Source organism: Coenobita brevimanus, chromosome 19, assembly GCF_032717465.1.
Source record: "Coenobita brevimanus isolate Jiangsu-jjx chromosome 19, ASM3271746v2, whole genome shotgun sequence".
In the NCBI taxonomy this organism is placed as follows: domain Eukaryota; kingdom Metazoa; phylum Arthropoda; class Malacostraca; order Decapoda; family Coenobitidae; genus Coenobita; species Coenobita brevimanus.
Genome location: NC_136972.1, coordinates 24,747,005 through 24,756,581, shown reverse-complemented (window position 1 = coordinate 24,756,581; position 9,577 = coordinate 24,747,005).

Sequence of the window (9,577 nt, the reverse complement as noted above, 5' to 3'; positions counted from 1 at the left end):
GAGGAGGAAAGAGAAAAAGGGTGAAGAGGAGAGGAAAAGGAACAGGGTAGGGAAGGGACAGGGAGGAGAAAGGGAGGAGTGAATGGGGAAGAGGGGAAGGAGGAAGAAAAAAAGGAAGGAGGGACAAGAGGAGAGATGCACAGGGAAGGGGGGAGAAGAGAGAGAGGTAGAGGGAAGATGGAGGAAGAAGTGGAGGGAGAAAGGGAGAAAATAGGGAGAGGAAGGGAGAAGGGGGGAAGATGGGGAGAGGGAGAGGAGAGGTAGAGGGAAAACTGAAGAGGAGAAGAGGATGGGGAGAAAGGGAGAAATGGGTGGGGAGTTGAGTGGTGAGTGCACCCTGTGTTGGTGTAAATGTTGCAATGGTGATAATTACACACACACACACACACACACACGCACACACACACACACACACACACACACACACACACACACACACACACACACACACACACACACACACACACACACACACACACACACACACACACACACCAAATGACAATGCTCTCCTGAGTTTGCCTGTTTTTATAATCTCAAATGTGTACACGTGCAGCTGTAATGGTGTTTGTAATGTACACATGTGCTGCTCCCCTGTGTATTAATGTGAGAAATAGAAAAGGTGAGGTATTAGGCAGAGAAACATACCAAGCCTCTCTCTGCCTAGGAATATTAGCCAGCAGAGGAAAGTGAGAAACAGATGAGGTGAAATACTAGGCAGAGAAACATACCAAGCCTCTCTCTGCCTAGGAATATTAGCCAGCAGAGGAAAGTGAGAGGAGGTGATACAGTAGGCAGAGAAACGTACCAAGCCTCTCTCAGCTTAGGGATATTAGCCAGCAGAGGAAAGTGAGAAGCAGAAGAGGTGAAATATTAGGCAGAGAAACATACCAAGCCTCTCTCAGCTTAGGGATATTAGTTAGCAGAGGAAAGTGACAAGAAGAGGAGGTGAAATATTAGGCAGAGAAACATAGCAAGCCTCTCTCAGCTTAGGGATATTAGCCAGCAGAGGAAAGTGAGAAGCAGAAGAGGTGAAATATTAGGCAGAGAAACATACCAAGCCTCTCTCAGCTTAGGAATATTAGTTAGCAGAGGAAAGTGACAAGAAGAGGAGGTGAAATATTAGGCAGAGAAACATACCAAGCCTCTCTCTGCTTAGAAATATTAGCCAGCAGAGGAAAGTGAGAAGCAGAAGAGGTGAAAATTAGAGGAACACACGAAGCCTCTCTCAGCTTAGGAATATTAGTCAGCAGAGGAAAGTGAGAAGCAGGAGAGGTGAATTATTCGAAAAACTTTTGCCTCTCTCTGTAAATTGCGCACCTGAATTTCTTAAACTGCGCATCAGGATTCTTAAACTGCGCACCAGGATTTTTAAACTGCGCACCCTGATTCTTAAAATGCGCACCAGGAATTTTGAAACTGCGCACTAGGATTCTTAAACCGCGCACCACGACTCTTAAGACCGGTTCACACGAGCAAAATCGCGGTCGTTTTTTGCCGGAATTTGCTTCCCGGTAGAAATTCCGGCCGCTTTTTTCACCGGTATGGAGAGACCGACATGTCGGTCTTTTTTTGCCGGAATCGGGAGAAAGAGGCCGGGCCGATTTAAATGGAAGCACCGAACAAGGCAAAGCTGTGGGAACGAAGACGAATACGACATCTTGTTTACACTACTACCACAACTAATCTCACTTTAACGTTCGTTCCAGTGTGGGTGTATCTGATATAAGCATGAGTATAAAAGTATGATTATTTAAGTATGAGTTAAAGGTAAAGGAATCTTGTACATTATTTATGCTTAAGAAAATTTATGCATACGGCCCCTGAAGCCCCGGATAGCTGAGTGGCAGTAAAGGCCTATTCACAGGAGCTAAATCGCGGCCGTGAGGGCTCATCTTGAAGTTGGAAAAGTGCAAGTGCAAGAGCTGCACACCGAGTACGAGTACGGTGGTCCATCTTTGTTTGTAAACACTGTTGCCGCGTTCCTGCCTCTGCAGTCCCCGTACGTGTGAACACCTTTCCGGGAAAAATGCCGAAAATCGGCATTTTCCCCCGCAAATCTGCGAAAAAAACGGCCGCGATTCAGCTCGTGTGAACCGGTCTTTAAACTGCGCACCAGGATTTCTTAAAGTGCGGATAGCCTTACACGTCAGTCAGTTCGCTAAATCCTATAATTGCGCTTGTCTATCTCGCCGAGTTGGGAGAGAGAGAGAGAGAGAGAGAGAGAGAGAGAGAGAGAGAGAGAGGTTGGGAAAGTTAGAGATACCGATATTTTTCTGATTTTAACATAATTACTCAAAATATTCCCTCTATTCATTTATTATTATTATTATTATTATTATTATTATTATTATTATTATTGTTATTATTATTATTGTTGTTATTATTATTATTATTATTATTATTATGAAAGCTTGGATAGGGTAGTGTGTGTGTGTGTGTGTGTGTGTGTGTGTGATAAAGGGATGCCATTCTTTCCTCACTGTCACCTTTCCCTCCCCCTTCCCTTCTTTTCCTCTCCCTCTTTCCCCTCCTCCTCCTCCCCATCCCACACCTCTCCCCTCTCCTCCCCTTGTCTTGCTCTCTTTCCTAATTCTCTCCCCTCTCCTCCCCTCCTCTCCCATTTCCTTCACTTTCCATCTCTTCCCTTCCCTCCCCCTCTCCTCTCCTCCCCTCCCCTTCTCTTCCTTCCAGCTTCACTCCCCTCACTTCCCTCCCCTCACCTTACTCTCACCTCCCTTCCCCACTCCTCACATTTATTCTCCCCTCCCACTGACTCCCCTTGCTCCACTCCCCTCCTCCTTACACTCCCTTCCCCTCACCCCACCCCCACCTCCCCCCTCACTCACCCTTACCTTCCCCCTCACCCCCTCTCCCTTCCCCTCCTCTCCCACCTCTCTCCCCTCTCCCCTCCCTCCCCTCCCCTCTCTCACTCCCATTGTTCCCTCTGTGACATTTAGGAGCTCCCACCCCTTCACACCGACGACCTCTCTCTCTCTCTCTCTCTCTCTCTCTCTCTCTGTCTACCTACCTGTCTATCTATTTTTAAGACGTAGATTTCTGTCTCTGTCTGTCTGTCTATCTGTGTCTATCTATCTATCTATCTATCTATCTGTCTATTTCTCTGTGGATTTAACCTTCTCTCTGTCGGAACAACTCTAGGAGGTTAATGAAAAAAAATGTCCTTCAGGGTTCAAACTTAAGGGTGGTTCTCTCTCTCTCTCTCTCTCTCTCTCTCTCTTTCTCTAAAACTCTGTCTGTCAGTCTGTCTGTCCGTCTGTCTCTGTCTGTTTCTCTCTCTCTCTCTCTTTTCACAAAAATAAAGAACAAGGACAGAACAGCAGAATCTCTCTCTCTCTCTCTCTCTCTCTCTCTCTCTCTCAGCTCTCCCCCCGCCCACCACACCCCCAGGCAAGAGAGAAAACCAGAAGAGACAGGAATTAGGCACAGAATAATCTCGAGGGAAATTACATAGGAAAGACAGAAGACAGTACTAAAGATGAATTTACTGTTAATGGAGTTTTAGAGGGAGTGTGTGGAGTTAATATTTTGCTATGGGTTTATATGTAGGTGGAGAGATAGATGAAATAGATAGACATGGATAGATGGAGTGATGGGTGGATAGATGGATGGATGGATATAAAGATAAGAGATAGATAGACGGAGACAGATAGATAAATAGATAGATAGATAGATACATAGATAGACAGTAATTGAAATAGACAGATAGATAGACAGACAGACAGATAGATAGAAAGATAGGTAGGTAGATAGATAGAAAGATAGACAGATATATAAAAGAAAGATAAGCATATATACAGACATTAAATAGATAGATAGACAGATAGATAAAAGAGAGATAGATATATACACAGCAATTATATAGATAGATATATAGATAAACCAAATAAAACGTAGTGTAGATAACCCGATAGATAAACAGATAGATACATACTAATCAAGGCAACAGGTGATGATGATGATGATGATGATGATGATGGTGATGACGATGATGATGATGATGATGATGATGATGATGGTGATGATGATGATGATGATGATGATGATGATGATGATGGTGATGATGATGATGATGATGGTGATGATGATGACGATGATGGTGATGGTGATGATGATGATGATGGTGATGACGATGATGATGATGGTGATGATGATGATGATGATGATGATGGTGATGACGATGATGGTGATGGTGATGATGATGATGATGATGATGATGGTGATGACGATGATGATGATGATGATGATATACAGGTAGACAGATAGACAGACGGACGTACAGACAGAGAGACAAGCAGTAAATCCAAGCATATAACAAGGCACAAGGGAATAAGACAAGGATAGCATCGAATAATTACGAGAGAGGAAGGTAAAGTACGAAGTACACCCCAACTTTGACCTTGCAGGTAAGTACATAGGTGTATCTGATCTTAATGTACACTTATACTTACACTTTTCTAAGTAGAGAAAAAGATGAATTACACTTACCTGGAAAAAAAGAAAAGTTTATTATTTTTTTAGCATTTTAAAAAACTCAGTTATAAATAATAATAATAATAATAATAATAATAATAATAATAATAATAGTAGTAGTAGTAGTAGTAGTAGTAGCAGCAGCAGCAGCAGTAGTAGTAGTAGTAGTAGTAGTAGTAGTAGTAGTAGTAGTAGTAGTAGTAGTAGTAATAATAATAATAATAATAATAATAATAATAATAATAATAATAAATAATAATAATAATAATAATAATAATAATAATAATAATAACAACACCACAAACTCAAATACCAAGCACCCCAAAGTCTTCTTCCTCTTCCAAATCCACACCTCTCACACCCTCATTCCTCACATCCCATCTTCACCTAAACACCCCCCTCCCTTTCCCCTCCTCCCCTCCTTTCCCCTCCCCGTTTCCCCCCTCCACCCTTCCCCTCCCCCTCCACCTCACTCACCTTCACCCTATCACGGACCATATCACACCTGTCTCTCATATTTACAAATTTTCTTGAAGTAAAATATCTAGAGGTGAATAATTTTGGAATCCAGGGCGTTTTAATGAATATATCGCGGTGGCTGAGTGGTTACCGTCCCTAGATAAGAAGCTGCAAGCCCAAAAAGTCCAGGGTTCGATTCCTGGTGCGGGCGTCATTCAATTCAGGTGCCCATCCGTCCTTTGTGGGCTGGCAGGTAAAATGAGTAATCAGGGTAACACCTTAGGGGGTAACTGTGGTAGGTTACTGTGGTAAGCTGGATAATACGGTGGTCTTGTATCCCGGGAAATACCAGCGTGTTACCCGCCACAGTCTCAAAGGCTTAAGTTACCGCTAGGAGCACCGCGGTCAAGCGCTTCTATGTGTCTGCGCCCACCTCTTACGTCATCTCCTTAAGAATGTATCAGAAAATTAAGAAAAATAAAGAAAGTTAAAGAAAATAAGAAGATGAAGCGATAACTAAAACAGACAGAGTAGTGAGTCAAAGAAAGAATTGATCATGATGATGATGATGATGGTGATGAAACTGAGTAAAGATGAAGACAAAATAATAATAATAATGATGATAATAATGAAACAGGTCAAGATAATGCTGATAACGGAACAGGATAAATCAATAAGAAACAGGATTTAAGATTATTTACAATCACGCATCCCAGCCACAGCTCACGAAGGCGACAGATGACAGGCTACGAAAGACTGGGCGGGAAAATTGGGCTATAAAATCCTGGAAATAGCCCATAAAGGATGAAGGGACCCGGAAGATCGGCTATTATTGGAACTATTAGCCCTCCCCCCCCCTCTCTCTCTCTCTCCACTTTATCCTCGTCTCTCCACTTCATCCTCGTCTCTCCACATCATCTCCATCTCTCCACTTTATCTCCGTCTCTCCACTTCATCTCCATTTCTCAGGGTTAGTGACCGACCAAGCCCATCCAGCAACACACGTGATGGGAATATTTTTAGCTCCGTTGCTGAGTCACCCACCAGCTGGATGACTTAACAAGCTTGCCATAATGACTTGATAATGACTTGCTGTAGCCACTGTAATTAAGGCCTCGTTACGCTGGTGTCGGTGTGATCAGCAAACTGAATCGCATAGGAAAAGGTGTTAGGGAGCAAAAATGAGAATACCGACCTAGGCGAGTGCTTTCCAAACTTTTCTACGTCACTTTAACTATATTAAGTTCCTAGCCTCGAACCTCCTCACTTCCCCACAAATCGGCTTCTACATGTACGGTAATATCTTCTAACCCAGCAAAACCATGTACAACGCTGGGTAGTAACCATATCGCCAAATAACGGGGTGATATGGAGCCTACTATGATGCCCCTGTTAACTGGGTGGAGAAACGCAAATGCGGAGTCCATTCAAAAACCAAACCTACACAATCTTTCACGTGCTTAGCTAGAGAGAGGCACTGTCCACATACTACTACAACAACAACAACAACAACAACTACTACTACTACTACTACTACTGCTGCTACTACTACTATTACTACTACTACTACTACTACATGACGCATACCCCAAATCTCATCTGTTCCATAACTCTTTTCGAGGCTGAGTTAAAAGGTCATGAGGCAGGAAGAGTAAGATAAAAGAGATAAGAGATAAAAGATAGGTCCTCGTAGTGAAAGGGTGGTGGTTCCGAGGGCTTTGATTACCAACACTCCTGCCCCATCAATCACCACGCCACCATAAACACCCTTATGTGCATCGTTACTAGGGTTCATTTTCCTTTACCCTCTTCCCCCATAACGCCACAAAACCGACCCTAATGTGCACCGGAACTAGGGGTCATTTTCCCTTACCTTCTTCCCCCATAACGCCACGAAACTGACCCCTAATAGCATGGTTATTAATGCTCATTTTCATCTAACCTAGTCCTTCCTTACGCCACTAAACTGATCCTTATGTGCACCGGAACTAGGGGTCATTTTCCCTTACCCTCTTCCCCCATAACGCCACAATTCTGACCCTTGGTAGCACGATAATTAAGGTTCATTTTTCCTATAACTTAGTTCCTTCTTACGCCACTAAACTGACCCTTAAATGCAAAGTAAGTAGAGCTCATTTTCCCTTAACCTCTTCACCATATCGCCGCAAAACTGACCCTTAAATGCGAAATAACTAAGGGTCATTTTCCTCTACCTTCATCACACCGTTATAATAATAACCCTTATATGTACAGTTATTAAGGGTCATTATTCCTTTACATTCGTCCTATTAACACTACAAAAATGACCCTTATAGACCCACCATGAATATCTAAAAAAAAAAAAAAAAAAAAAATATCTACAGCTAGTCACTAGGATCGATTATTCTTTACCACTACCCTTTAAATCATCCCAAATAAGATTCTTATGCACAGACATATTAAGGCTCCTTATCCTTTACCCTCGACGATATGTGCATCCCTAAAATGACCCTTACCAGCACTGTCGCTAAGGTCGATTCTGCCGTTCGTCACCTCGTCATTTCCACAAACGGACGAATATTCAGGGGAACCCATTCGTGATTCGTTACTCGCCTTGACTTGTTATCGCTCTCGTATGAATCACTGACAAGGATAGCGGATTCGGATGAGTGGATAGGGATGTGTCCGGATACAGGATACTTGGTGGTTTATTATAGGGGGAGAGACCTGAACACCTCTTCCTTAGCGATTCATTTTACACACTACACCTTGATATTCTGCATGTTACTTATATCTTTTTAATATCTACATAATTTGGATCATTTATTTACTTATTCATTTATTTATTTATTCATTTTTTTTTAGTCAATAGTGGGAAATAGGGATGATGGTGATGGTGATGATGGTGATGGTGGTGGTGGTGGTGATGGTGGTGATGGTGGTGGTGGTGATGGTGGTGGTGGTGGTGGTGGTGGTGATGATGATGATGATGATAACAATAATAATAATAATAATAATAATAATAATAATAATGATAATAATAATTATAATAATAACTAATAATAATAATATTCATAACTGTAGTAGTAGTAGTAGTAGCAGTAGTAGTAGTAGTAGTAATAGTAACAATAATAACTAGAATGGCACTCAGTAGAGCGCATACCTCGGCCAAGGCCCAACATGCAGTTCCTTTTAATTCAGTCAAGTCTAATCCAACATGGAAAAAGACTACCCCCCCCTAAAAGCGTATTTAAACCCGCTAGATCCGCAATTTTATATGGATCTGCGCCAAACTGTACACATTCATAGATACCAACATCCTAAATATGCCTAATTTTTTCATCAAGATCCATGCAACATTCACTGAAAAATTTACGAAAAAGTCGAAAAACGCCCTATCTCGCAATGTTAAAGAAATTAAAAAAAAAAAAAATCCTGGATCCGCACCTTTATCCGGATCCGCACCAAAATTTAATGGAGTCTATTCTGGGCCAAGGCCCATTCTTCTACCAAGTTTCGTGGAAATCCGTCTTGTAGTTTTTGTGTAATCTTGCTCACAAACCAACCAACCAACAAACAAACAAACAGACAGGGATGAAAACATAACCTCTTTGGCGGAGGTAATAACAATAATAATAATAATAATAATAATAATAATAATAATAATAATAATAATAGCAAATCGTCTAGAAATATCAAGATTAATGAGAAAATACGTCCAATGTGTGTGTGTGTGTGTGTGTGTGTGTGAGAGAGAGAGAGAGAGAGAGAGAGAGAGATTGTCTGATATGTCTTGTAAGTTTGTATATTGAGATCCTGGAAGGGTGAAGAATGGGAGGGAGGGAAGGGAGAGAGAGAGAGAGAGAGAGAGAGAGAGAGAGAGAGAGAGCGAGGGAGGGAGGGGAGGGGAGGGAAGGGAAGAAAGAAGGAAGAGTGGAGAGAGGGAGGGAAGGGGGGAAAAAGCGAGGGAAGAAAAAGGAAGAGGGGAGAGAAGGAGAGGGGAAATGAAGGAAAGCAAGGCAATGGGGTGCGGAGGAAAGGGGGGGAGGGAGGGAAGGAGGGAGGGAAAAGGGAGGTGGGAGAGAGGGAGGAAGGGAGGAGGAGAGAGGAAGAAAAATAAAGTGGGTGGCGGAGAGTGAACCGTGTGTGTGTGTGTCTGTGTGTGTGTGTGTGTGTGTGTGTGTGTGTGTAAGGGTGCTTGTGTTGCGAGGGTGTGGTGAGAGTGTGAGAGAGTGAAAGGTGAGTGTGTGTGTGTGTGTGTAAGGGTGCTTGTGCTGCGAGGGTGTGATGAGAGTGTGAGAGAGTGAAAGGTGTGTGTGTGTGTGTGTGTGTGTGTGTGTGTGTGTGTGTGTGTGTAAGGGGTAGAGCAAAACATAACACACTCACTTTGCGAGCGCGGGTGTAAAATGAACACTATCGCATCGAGAATGATAATAAGCATGTGGAATGAGGGGGTGTGGAGTGGGCTGGAGTGAAAGTGGATGAAAGTGGATGAAGTGACTTAAGAGGTGTAATGAGAGTCTGCGTGGAAAAGAGACTGACTAGGAGTGCTTGGATTTAATGAGGAGAAAGTAGGAAGATATTGCAGGGTCCATTTGGCGAGAGAGAGAGAGAGAGAGAGAGAGAGAGAGAGAGAGAGAGAGGA